The sequence below is a fragment of the Arachis stenosperma genome, chromosome 7, assembly GCF_014773155.1.
Source record: "Arachis stenosperma cultivar V10309 chromosome 7, arast.V10309.gnm1.PFL2, whole genome shotgun sequence".
NCBI classification, from domain to species: Eukaryota; Viridiplantae; Streptophyta; class Magnoliopsida; order Fabales; family Fabaceae; genus Arachis; species Arachis stenosperma.
In genome coordinates, this window is record NC_080383.1 from 62,464,053 (window position 1) to 62,477,108 (window position 13,056).

A 13,056-nucleotide genomic window follows, 5' to 3' on the forward strand; every position below is an offset into this window, starting at 1 on the left:
TTGATCCTAATGTTCTTTTCATTCTTAATTCTTGCTATTTACTCTTTCGTTCTTTATATTCATGCAATTTAATTTCCGGCACTTTACTTTCTTATTCTTTACACTAATGTCATTTACTTTCTTGTTCTTTATTGCTTTCATTTAATTTCAAGTCATTTACATTTTTTGTTTGATTATCACCCAATTATAACCATCTAATTAGATTAATTAATCAACTATTGCTTGCTTAATCATTTAATCCTCATGGGATCGACCTCACTCATCGTGAGTTTATTAATTGATACGACCTGGTGCACTTGCCGGTAGTTTTGTGGATTTTGTTTATAAATTCCGTATCATTTTGTAAGTGAGGAGAGTTGTTGGTACATGATTCTATTCCGAGCCAAAATTGCATCCATGGTGTCTAATGCCATCACACCATTTTTAGTGGTTCTTTCGGATGAATACATGAAATTATTGGCCACCACTATTATGATCAATTCCACTGCTTCTTCAGGCGTCTTTCTATGTAAAGAACCTCTAGCCGATGAGTTGATCATCGTTCTTGAGGTTTGAGAGATGCCATCAAAAAATCTGGATTTGAAGCCATTTGGAAAAGGTATGGTGTGGACATTTTCTGAACATCTCTTTGTACCTTTTCCAATATTTATAGAGCGATTCACCCTCTTTTTGAGAAAAGGAATTGATGTCATTCCTCAACTGGGATAACTTTTGGGGTAAAAAATATTTAGTTAGAAATTTGCTAACTAAATCCTCCTAAGAGGTGATGTTGCCCAAAGATTGAGCTTGGAGCCATTGTGTGATTCTATCTCTCGAAGAGAATAAAAATAGCCTTAGATGGATGGCTTCGGAGCCAACTCCGTTACTCTTCATTGTGTCACATAACTAAAAAAAATTGGCTATGTGGATATTCGGATCCTCTTAAGGGCTACCACCAAATTGGTCTCACTGTACCAATTGGATTAGTGATGGCTTTAGTTTAAAGTTATTTGCTTGAACCGTGGGTCTCATTATACTACTTCTGCAGCTATCAGTGATAGGCGTGGTGTAATCACCAAGGGTCCTTCTCACATTATTGTTCTCATCTGCCATTCTCTCCACCTCTTCTCTCCTAGCCCTTGACTTCTTCCTTAATTGTGCAAGCATCTTCTCAATTTTAAGAACAAAGAGAATACAATCTTCTTATACATGCATGCAGAAAAACAAAAACAAAAATCAAACGTACTGCATGGAATAAAGAGGAAGAATAAAGAAGCAAAGAAGAATTAAATAGAATAATGAAAAGTGGAATAAAATAAAAATAAAATGAGATTTAATTTGGTGATTCAACAGCAACGGCTCCAAAAACTTGATGAGCTAAAATTGATATGCTCGTATATTGGCAAGTACATCAAATCACTCCAAGTAATACCACAGTGAGTGGATATCGCTCCCACGAGGAATAACTGATTGTGTAATACCCGGTCTAACCGAAATTAATTAAATAATGAGTTAAGTAGGAGCGAATATGATTGGAAGATTTGGCAATTGGAATTTGATGATTTCAATATGATATTTGGATTCAGTGAATTTTTCCGAGTCGGAAGACATAGTTTTCTGCGTAAAAGCGCGCAGTGGAATTTTGACCGGCAGTACCGGCTGAGACCTGTCTGGTGCTGCAGCTGAGAAAGTTGATTATGAGTAAATAGGATTAAGAAATGAGGAATTATGATTGGGGGAGGTAGAAATATTTGAAGTGTGATTTAAAGCGCTAATGTTAAAGGTTTTGGTTCAAAATTGGGCCAACGGACAAAAATAAGTGAACTGGGCCTAAGTGGGTCCAAGACCCAACATATATAAACATTAATTATGAGCATTTCAGCTCATTTTTACCCTAAAAGAGGGTTGGGGCGCTGAAATTGAGAGGAGGGAAGAGAAGAGAGGAAACCTAACTCTCTTTGATCTTCAAACCACCATAACTTGAGCTACGAAGCTCCGATTGACGAGCCGTTTGCGGCCACGCGTCGCTCTTCTCATCCTCTACATTTCTATCTAAGTTTTGTGGTGAGTATTCCATTCATCTCTGCCCAGTTTTCGAATTTCCCCACTGTTACACGTTTTTGGGAAGTTAGTGTTGAAATCTTGTGATTTTGGGTGTTTAGGGATACTCCAACATGGATTCTAAGTGGGTTATACCCCTACTTCATATGGGCTGAGGTAAGAAGTGCTTAAACCCTTGTGATTTGTCATTTTTATGAGCCCTAGGTTGATGTATGTATGTAATATTGGTTATGTTAGTGCATTTGATGGTTTTGGTGCACAATTGGGAGATTGGTGTTGCTTGTGGAGCTTTGGTGAGGCTTGGAGCTAAGGGTTGGTGGAGACTTCCATAGAAGAGGCTCAATTGATTTGGCTACAAGAGGTACGGTTTAAGTTTCATTTAAATACCGTGTGGTGTGATGAGAATTCCTAGGCTAGATGCCCCTAGGATTAAGTTTGGATTGTGTAAATGGTTGATGCTAATATGCATAGTTGGTATGTAATGTGAATTGATGATTGGGTTGAGAATTGTGTGGCCTTGTGTGCTTGGTGTATTGAAAATTTGATGTATTGGGTAATGAGTATTAAATTGTGGTTTATGCATTTAAATTGTGAAATTGGGCCGGAGGCCATATATTTTGGGCCGGAGGCCGGAAAGAGGTAAGAAAGGTAAGTTGATGTGTGCATTGTATGATGACACAAGTGATTGGATGAATTTCATATAATGAATATATGGATGATTGGGTTGGTTATTGAATAATGAGGTTTGAGGAGTTGAAGTGTGGAAATTGGTAAATTTTGGGTGAAATAGTATAGATGAGGTATGTTTGATTTTGGTTGAGATATATTATGTGGTCATATATGTGAGTATGATTATTGATACCTTGATGGTATGATAATGCGTGAGAGATATGTATGTTGTGATATATGCTTGAGAAATGATTAAGGTTGATTTGGGGGTGAACTCACGTGATAGTGAGTATGATATTGGTTATGTATAATGATGGTTGATTGGAAATAGTATTGTTGAGAATTGGCATGTGAAAGAGTATATGATATGTCAATATGTTTGAGTTTGAGCCACTTGGGTGAAGTGGGTTAAAATGATGGGATAGTGATTTTGTATATTGTGGTAAAGTGTCAATGTGTGAGTTGAGGAGGCTTGATGTTGAAATTGATGTATTTTGATTGATTTCAAAGAAAAGGGATGAAAATGGCATGTTTTGATTGATTTTGAAAAGAGTTGAAAATGGTTTGTTTTGAAAATGGCACTTTGTGGTTTTATATGAAAAACATGGTTTTTGGGCATACTTTGACGGGACATAACTTGGACTACGGATCTTTGTTTTGTGCCAAATCTGTTTAGAAATGAAATTGGATCCGGAATGTCCATGCCGTTCGAAGGACGGGTGAAAAACGATTTAAAATGAGGAAGTTATGTCCGTCGGAAGATTGGGGGTTGAAGCTGTGAATTCTGCAGTTTTGTAACTTAGTAAAATTTTAGCAGAATAACCCCTTGCGCGTGGGCGCACTTGGCGCGTATGCGCCGATCTTTCAGAAAACGCCATCCACGCGTGCGCGTGATGTGCGCGGGCGCGCCGTTAGTGCTGCACCCAATGCCCAGCCATTTTCCAGAGAGTTGTGCCAGAACTGTGCCAGCTTTGTGCCTGGGGCACGAGAGTATCCACGCGTACGCGTGGTTGATGCGTGCGCGTCGATTTGGCAAATTTTAATCCACGCGTTAGCGTGCATGACGCTTGCGCGTCGATGAGTTTTTAAGGACATCCACGCGTGCGCGTGGAGTACGCGTACGCGTGGCATTGTCTTCATGCCAAAGTTGATATTTGAGTTTTAAAAGCCAAATCTCATACTTCTAAGCCTCCGATCTCACCACTTATATCTTAAATATTTATGATATGCCTAGCTATTAGAAAAGGGCTAGTGAATGAGGTAACTTGCGAGTGAAGCAAGGGGAAAATGAATAATCAATGAGGATCATTGAGGATTATGTGAGATGTGGAGGATGGTGGTGGAAGTGCTTGTTATGCCATTGGCCGAAGGGCCGTAATTGTTTATGTATTGGCTGGATCTGAATTGAACCGTGAGCCGGAATAGCTGTGTATGCTATGATTATTGGCTGGTTCTGGATTGAACCGTGAGCCGGAATAGCTGTGTATGCTATGAATATTGGCTGGTTATGGATTTAACCGTGAGCCGGATGGCTGATATGGATGTTGATCCATGGATGAGAATTCATGCATGTTTATGCTGAATTATTGGTAATTGTGATTTGCACTTCCACTATCTGAGTTACGAGTTTCCCTGGGTAGTAGCAGTGGCTAGTCCACTTGCTCCGGGTGTGAGACGAAAAATGATGTTTATGATAAATGAGTTAATTATGGAGTTTTGAATGAATGTAACTCAGATACCTGGGTAGTAGCAAGGGTTGTGGTTCGTCCCGCTTGCTCCGGGTCAATGCTTGTGTTTTCTCTCTGGTTGTAAGGGTGACAGGGCACCGATACCCTCTAATGGCGACAGGGCGCAGATACCCTCTAATGGCGACAGGGCGCAGATACCCTCTAATGGCAACAGGGCGCAGATACCCTCTAATGGTGACAGGGCACATATTCCCTCTAATGATATTAATACGCAACAGAGAGACTGTGCCCGGGTTAGCTACCGGACACGTCGGGTTGGCTTGATAACCGACAGATGATATCATCAGCCATAGGGCAGGCATACATCATTTGCATATGTTTGAATTGTTTGGGTTTGCCTATTTGTTTTGGATTTCTATATCATATATGCTATGTTACCTGATTACATGCTACTTGTTCTACTTGTACCTTATTTGTGTATTACTTGACTGTATTGCTTGTGTTTGTACAACTGAGAGATCCCTCATGATGGTGTTGGTGGATGTTGGGGGCTGTTCTTGATGAGATGAATTGATAATGCGATTGCATAATGATGATGATTTTTGAATGAGATCATTTGAGCCCCCCTGGGTGGACGTAGTGATGTGATTTCACTGGCTCCAGGCGAGGGTATGATGTATTGATATAGAGCTGCTGAGGCAGAGCAACTGGTAATGGTTTTGCTTATGGTTCTGAGTCCGATTCGTGAAAGAATCAGTGGATTGGGAAAACATGTGTAATATGAACTAGATTTAGCATCCCTTACGTCAGATGCCTATTTATGGATTAGTGAGAATCTAGGCTGGATATTTGGTGAAAAGGAGTTTAGGATGCTTAGTGAGTTTTTATTGCAGTGCATTGGATTTATTTGGCACTTTTACCGTACTGGGAACCCATGGGCCCGGGGTTCTCATTCCGTATATATCTCTTGTTTTTCAGATACAGGTTCAGGTGCTCAGAAGTGAGCTGCGGTTCGTCTGAGAGACGGCGAAGATATTTATTTCCTCTACTTTGTGTTTTGATTAGAATCTCTCCATCTTTGTTTTGAAAAGATTATATTATGTATTGAACTCTTTTGGAACTTGCCTATAGAGGCTCTCATGTTTCCTTTGGGAGAGATTAGGATATATTGTTGTCAACTACTTTCGTACTGTACCCTAGCCGGCCTAAACTTCGCGGGTCGCGACTAGTGGCTATTTACTTACGTTATATATATCTATCTATTATCTGTCTCTTAATCTCCTTTATGTCTCGTCCGTTTATCGCTTTCGGCTTCACAGTTTAACTTTTCGTTGTCGAAACGTGAGTGATACGTCTTTGCGATTTTATTTCTACTCTTTTCAGGCTTCTCGATTAATACTCCTTTCGAAATTAACTATATTTATATATTAAAAATCCACCTGAGAGTCGTACCACCGTAATATCATTGACTTATGACTCGAGCATAAGGATTTGAATATTAGGGTGTTACATTATGGTATCAGAGCAGTTCGTCCTCGTGAGCCTGAGGGATGGAACTGCTTATGCTTCAATGCATACTCTGAGTCTGTGCCTGTGCTAGTTAGGGTATCTAACTGATACATCTAGCATGAAGTTCATGAGTGTACCTTTGGTACTTTGAAGCACTATACTTCCGATATTGAGACTGATCAACTTGATATCGATTGTTTGGTGTGTATAGGAACCAGATGGCGCCTCGTGGACCCAGTCGGGGACGTGAGAGAGATCGTACTAGCACGCAGGAACCGGAAGTCAACCTGAATAACCCGGTAAACTTTATGGCGGCATTGGAGAATATGGCTGCTGCTATGCAAGCCACTGCGGAGGCTCTTGGGCAACAGATAAACAATAATGGCAATGATGGAAGAGGAACTCAAGGCCCGATGACACTGGCAACTTTCTTAAAAGTTAATCCACCTAAGTTCAAGGGAACCACTAATCCGACTGAAGCTGACACTTGGTTTCAGGCCATGGAGCGAGCACTGCAAGCGCAGTTGGTGCCTGAAGAGCAGTGTGTTGAATTTGCTACCTATCTGCTCACGGAGGAAGCATCGCATTGGTGGCAAGGGGCTCGACGTCTCCTGCAGCAGGGGAATGATCCTATCACCTGGGGTGCCTTCCAAGTGGAATTTTATAAGAAGTACTTCCCGAATTCTGCTAGAACGGCCAAGGAACTTGAATTACTGCAACTGAAGCAGGGTACAATGTCCGTATCTGAGTATACGGATAAATTTGAGGAGTTATTCAGGTTTTCTCGCATGTGTCAAGGAACCCCGGTAGACTTCGAGGAATGGAAGTGTATTAAGTATGAGGGAGGACTTCGAAGTGAAATCCTGAGCTCCGTTGGACCGATGGAGATTAGGGTCTTCTCCGAACTTGTGAATAAGAGCCGTATTGCTGAAGAATGTGTGAGGAAGGCTGTTGAGGCGAAGAATGACCATCGGGAGTTCCACCGCAAGGAGCACAATCAAGAGTGCCCAACAAGGGGTCAAGAGTTTAAGAGAAGAGGATACCCACAACGTTTTCCCCAAAGGCGAAATGACCTTGCGACGAATAAAAATTCCCAAGGAAAAGGAAGGGAAAAACAAATAGTGGCTGCTTCGGATGTTTTGAGCTGTCAGAGATGTGGAGGTCATCATCCAAATAGACCGTGTCGTTATGGTTCGAGTTTATGTTACAATTGCGGAAAGCTAGGACATTTGGTCAGAGATTGCCCACACAGGAAGGATCGGGAGACTGCCAGGTCCGATTCTCGTACCTGAGGTAATAAGAAAACTGATAACTTAATTCTTTACCACTTTAGATAATGCTGAAGGCTGGTATTCACTCATAATACATGGTCGAATGAACAATTATGATCTGTTCTAGATAACCCTAAGTTATCTTAATAGAAGGTTTGGTGAGCATAAATGATTAGGTAGGCCTTTAACGGAAAGCAACCTCAGAATGGAATGACTGGTGGGCGATGTTAAAGCCATCATTTGAGAACTCCGTGTCGAGGTAGATTGGGACTTTGCCATGGTTGTAGAGGAGTTGGACATGTGTCCTAGAAACGTCCTAAGAAGGTCAACCGGAATACTACCAAGAGCCAACAACAAGGTCGTGTGTTCACTACAACAACGGGGGATACCGTTAGATCCGACAGTTTGGGAATTGGTAACAACGTGCTAAAGGTACGATTAAGTTGGTATGTGGTTTTGGCTATCATAGATAGAAATCTAGTGAATGCCAGTCATGCTAAGTTGTGGTTGAGTACTTGAGGAAGTAAGTGATAAAGCTCGTACTAGACGAGAGGTCAGAATAAAGCAACGGACACTTGTGGAAGCAGTAACACAGGATAGCTACGAATAAGAGTTGTAAAAGTTTAATATAGTATATTATGTTTGAATACTAGAAGGGTTAAGAGGGTTACTGCAAGTAATGATCCCCAAATAATTGTAAATGATTGCGGCTGCGAGCTTTGATGGTTCTAAAGCGGATGAGGAAATTATCATTAATGCGCAATTGGATTTAGGTGATGAGAGAGTGCAAGTTGTGGTGTTGAGAGATGAGTACTGTGATGTTTGGTCATAGTGACCTTGGTTTTAGTTTGAGATTTATAATGATTGATTTTGAAAGACGAATGTGAAAACCATTAAATCGAAATGCCAATGCGGTATTGGGATTGGTTTGAGGGAACCCGTGACGGGTGGTAAACTCCAATCTTTGGAGAGGTGCTGTTGAAAATTTTCCCAAGAATTTGAAGGAGTATTTGGTTATGTTTATGAAAATGATTTTTGATCTGAGTAACTTCAACAAAAGAGATGTGTCTCGAAAGCTTTTATAGATTTGTAAAGGAAAGCGGATTCTTAAGAGTTTGTCAGCTTGTTAGCACAAACTCGTTGGATTCTAAAAACGAAGAAAGCTTTGATTGATATAGTGATGTGGGATGATGGCTATGATTAACGAATATGGCAATATTATTGATGACATGGTTTGAGATTTAATAAGGTGTGAGTTGATAAGACGGTAAAAGTAAGGAACGAGGCTGTTGGTCGGCGTTGAACAAATGACCGAGACCCTTGGAGATAGAGAAATCAGAGCGCGGCAACGGAAGCGCGTAGAGTAAAGGGATCTTGGAACTGTTATGTGTTTGATATAAAGGCATACTATGCTCGCGTACTCGTAGGGATGGATGGAATTTTCGAGGGCGAAAATTTCTGTTAGGGGGGTAGAATGTAATACCCGGTCTAACCGAAATTAATTAAATAATGAGTTAAGTAGGAGCGAATATGATTGGAAGATTTGGCAATTGGAATTTGATGATTTCAATATGATATTTGGATTCAGTGAATTTTTCCGAGTCGGAAGACATAGTTTTCTGCGTAAAAGCGCGCAGTGGAATTTTGACCGGCAGTACCGGCTGAGACCTGTCTGGTGCTGCAGCTGAGAAAGTTGATTATGAGTAAATAGGATTAAGAAATGAGGAATTATGATTGGGGGAGGTAGAAATATTTGAAGTGTGATTTAAAGCGCTAATGTTAAAGGTTTTGGTTCAAAATTGGGCCAACGGACAAAAATAAGTGAACTGGGCCTAAGTGGGTCCAAGACCCAACATATATAAACATTAATTATGAGCATTTCAGCTCATTTTTACCCTAAAAGAGGGTTGGGGCGCTGAAATTGAGAGGAGGGAAGAGAAGAGAGGAAACCTAACTCTCTTTGATCTTCAAACCACCATAACTTGAGCTACGGAGCTCCGATTGACGAGCCGTTTGCGGCCACGCGTCGCTCTTCTCATCCTCTACATTTCTATCTAAGTTTTGTGGTGAGTATTCCATTCATCTCTGCCCAGTTTTCGAATTTCCCCACTGTTACACGTTTTTGGGAAGTTAGTGTTGAAATCTTGTGATTTTGGGTGTTTTGGGATACTCCAACATGGATTCTAAGTGGGTTATACCCCTACTTCATATGGGCTGAGGTAAGAAGTGCTTAAACCCTTGTGATTTGTCATTTTTATGAGCCCTAGGTTGATGTATGTATGTAATATTGGTTATGTTAGTGCATTTGATGGTTTTGGTGCACAATTGGGAGATTGGTGTTGCTTGTGGAGCTTTGGTGAGGCTTGGAGCTAAGGGTTGGTGGAGACTTCCATAGAAGAGGCTCAATTGATTTGGCTACAAGAGGTACGGTTTAAGTTTCATTTAAATACCGTGTGGTGTGATGAGAATTCCTAGGCTAGATGCCCCTAGGATTAAGTTTGGATTGTGTAAATGGTTGATGCTAATATGCATAGTTGGTATGTAATGTGAATTGATGATTGGGTTGAGAATTGTGTGGCCTTGTGTGCTTGGTGTATTGAAAATTTGATGTATTGGGTAATGAGTATTAAATTGTGGTTTATGCATTTAAATTGTGAAATTGGGCCGGAGGCCGTATATTTTGGGCCGGAGGCCGGAAAGAGGTAAGAAAGGTAAGTTGATGTGTGCATTGTATGATGACACAAGTGATTGGATGAATTTCATATAATGAATATATGGATGATTGGGTTGGTTATTGAATAATGAGGTTTGAGGAGTTGAAGTGTGGAAATTGGTAAATTTTGGGTGAAATAGTATAGATGAGGTATGTTTGATTTTGGTTGAGATATATTATGTGGTCATATATGTGAGTATGATTATTGATGCCTTGATGGTATGATAATGCGTGAGAGATATGTATGTTGTGATATATGCTTGAGAAATGATTAAGGTTGATTTGGGGGTGAACCCACGTGATAGTGAGTATGATATTGGTTATGTATAATGATGGTTGATTGGAAATAGTATTGTTGAGAATTGGCATGTGAAAGAGTATATGATATGTCAATATGTTTGAGTTTGAGCCACTTGGGTGAAGTGGGTTAAAATGATGGGATAGTGATTTTGTATATTGTGGTAAAGTGTCAATGTGTGAGTTGAGGAGGCTTGATGTTGAAATTGATGTATTTTGATTGATTTCAAAGAAAAGGGATGAAAATGGCATGTTTTGATTGATTTTGAAAAGAGTTGAAAATGGTTTGTTTTGAAAATGGCACTTTGTGGTTTTATATGAAAAACATGGTTTTTGGGCATACTTTGACGGGACATAACTTGGACTACGGATCTTTGTTTTGTGCCAAATCTGTTTAGAAATGAAATTGGATCCGGAATGTCCATGCCGTTCGAAGGACGGGTGAAAAACGATTTAAAATGAGGAAGTTATGTCCGTCGGAAGATTGGGGGTTGAAGCTGTGAATTCTGCAGTTTTGTAACTTAGTAAAATTTTAGCAGAATAACCCCTTGCGCGTGGGCGCACTTGGCGCGTATGCGCCGATCTTTCAGAAAACGCCATCCACGCGTGCGCGTGATGTGCGCGGGCGCGCCGTTAGTGCTGCACCCAATGCCCAGCCATTTTCCAGAGAGTTGTGCCAGAACTGTGCCAGCTTTGTGCCTGGGGCACGAGAGTATCCACGCGTACGCGTGGTTGATGCGTGCGCGTCGATTTGGCAAATTTTAATCCACGCGTTAGCGTGCATGACGCTTGCGCGTCGATGAGTTTTTAAGGACATCCACGCGTGCGCGTGGAGTACGCGTACGCGTGGCATTGTCTTCATGCCAAAGTTGATATTTGAGTTTTAAAAGCCAAATCTCATACTTCTAAGCCTCCGATCTCACCACTTATATCTTAAATATTTATGATATGCCTAGCTATTAGAAAAGGGCTAGTGAATGAGGTAACTTGCGAGTGAAGCAAGGGGAAAATGAATAATCAATGAGGATCATTGATGATTATGTGAGATGTGGAGGATGGTGGTGGAAGTGCTTGTTATGCCATTGGCCGAAGGGCCGTAATTGTTTATGTATTGGCTGGATCTGAATTGAACCGTGAGCCGGAATAGCTGTGTATGCTATGATTATTGGCTGGTTCTGGATTGAACCGTGAGCCGGAATAGCTGTGTATGCTATGAATATTGGCTGGTTATGGATTTAACCGTGAGCCGGATGGCTGATATGGATGTTGATCCATGGATGAGAATTCATGCATGTTTATGCTGAATTATTGGTAATTGTGATTTGCACTTCCACTATCTGAGTTACGAGTTTCCCTGGGTAGTAGCAGTGGCTAGTCCACTTGCTCCGGGTGTGAGACGAAAAATGATGTTTATGATAAATGAGTTAATTATGGAGTTTTGAATGAATGTAACTCAGATACCTGGGTAGTAGCAAGGGTTGTGGTTCGTCCCGCTTGCTCCGGGTCAATGCTTGTGTTTTCTCTCTGGTTGTAAGGGTGACAGGGCACCGATACCCTCTAATGGCGACAGGGCGCAGATACCCTCTAATGGCAACAGGGCGCAGATACCCTCTAATGGTGACAGGGCACATATTCCCTCTAATGATATTAATACGCAACAGAGAGACTGTGCCCGGGTTAGCTACCGGACACGTCGGGTTGGCTTGATAACCGACAGATGATATCATCAGCCATAGGGCAGGCATACATCATTTGCATATGTTTGAATTGTTTGGGTTTGCCTATTTGTTTTGGATTTCTATATCATATATGCTATGTTACCTGATTACATGCTACTTGTTCTACTTGTACCTTATTTGTGTATTACTTGACTGTATTGCTTGTGTTTGTACAACTGAGAGATCCCTCATGATGGTGTTGGTGGATGTTGGGGGCTGTTCTTGATGAGATGAATTGATAATGCGATTGCATAATGATGATGATTTTTGAATGAGATCATTTGAGCCCCCCTGGGTGGACGTAGTGATGTGATTTCACTAGCTCCAGGCGAGGGTATGATGTATTGATATAGAGCTGCTGAGGCAGAGCAACTGGTAATGGTTTTGCTTATGGTTCTGAGTCCGATTCGTGAAAGAATCAGTGGATTGGGAAAACATGTGTAATATGAACTAGATTTAGCATCCCCTTACGTCAGATGCCTATTTATGGATTAGTGAGAATCTAGGCTGGATATTTGGTGAAAAGGAGTTTAGGATGCTTAGTGAGTTTTTATTGCAGTGCATTGGATTTATTTGGCACTTTTACCGTACTGGGAACCCATGGGCCCGGGGTTCTCATTCCGTATATATCTCTTGTTTTTCAGATACAGGTTCAGGTGCTCAGAAGTGAGCTGCGGTTCGTCTGAGAGACGGCGAAGATATTTATTTCCTCTACTTTGTGTTTTGATTAGAATCTCTCCATCTTTGTTTTGAAAAGATTATATTATGTATTGAACTCTTTTGGAACTTGCCTATAGAGGCTCTCATGTTTCCTTTGGGAGAGATTAGGATATATTGTTGTCAACTACTTTCGTACTGTACCCTAGCCGGCCTAAACTTCGCGGGTCGCGACTAGTGGCTATTTACTTACGTTATATATATCTATCTATTATCTGTCTCTTAATCTCCTTTATGTCTCGTCCGTTTATCGCTTTCGGCTTCACAGTTTAACTTTTCGTTGTCGAAACGTGAGTGATACGTCTTTGCGATTTTATTTCTACTCTTTTCAGGCTTCTCGATTAATACTCCTTTCAAAATTAACTATATTTATATATTAAAAATCCACCTGAGAGTCGTACCACCGTAATATCATTGACTTATGACTCGAGCAT